This window comes from Salvia hispanica, chromosome 3, assembly GCF_023119035.1.
Source record: "Salvia hispanica cultivar TCC Black 2014 chromosome 3, UniMelb_Shisp_WGS_1.0, whole genome shotgun sequence".
NCBI lineage: Eukaryota > Viridiplantae > Streptophyta > Magnoliopsida > Lamiales > Lamiaceae > Salvia > Salvia hispanica.
The window spans coordinates 8,417,452-8,418,095 of NC_062967.1; positions in this window are offsets into that span (position 1 = coordinate 8,417,452).

The window sequence follows — 644 nt, forward strand, 5'->3', positions numbered from 1 at the left end:
TTTCCAATCCAAATCGCCCAATCACAACAATCCAACGATAAAATTAATCACAAAATTCAAAATCTCACCCAACAAGATAAGGATCATAGGTGCCTTCAACCGAGAAATCGACGACGCCTGAAGGCGGCTGCTGCTGCTGCTGCTGCAACAACCTACCGTGCCTGACTCGGTCGCGGTGCCTGAGTTGACTCACCCCAACTCCCTCGTGACTCGCCCTCTCCAAGCTCAGCACCATTCCCTTCCCCTCCCCATCCACCGACGCCGCGAAAAGTAGCACCGACGCCGCCGCCACGATTGCCTGAGCCACCAGAATTGTCGCCGGCGGCATTCTGCTATCCACACACCACCCCCTTTTCCCCTGCTTTTTTCTCTCTCAATTTTTCACCTTTCCTTATGCTGTAAGCAACAATACGGAGATTATCGATATTTATACACGAATTTGTATAAATACGTGAGAGTATAATCAGTGATTATGCATTGTGCATAAATCTCTGTGGGCGCATGAATTTTGAGAGAAAGAATGAGAGAGAAAAGGAGAGAGAGAGAGAGGGAAGAACAGATAACTGCAGCTTTATAATTACGTAAGATGTGGATTGTTCGCTGCGGTTGATTGTACGTTGAATGGAAGAGGTTGTACGCTTACT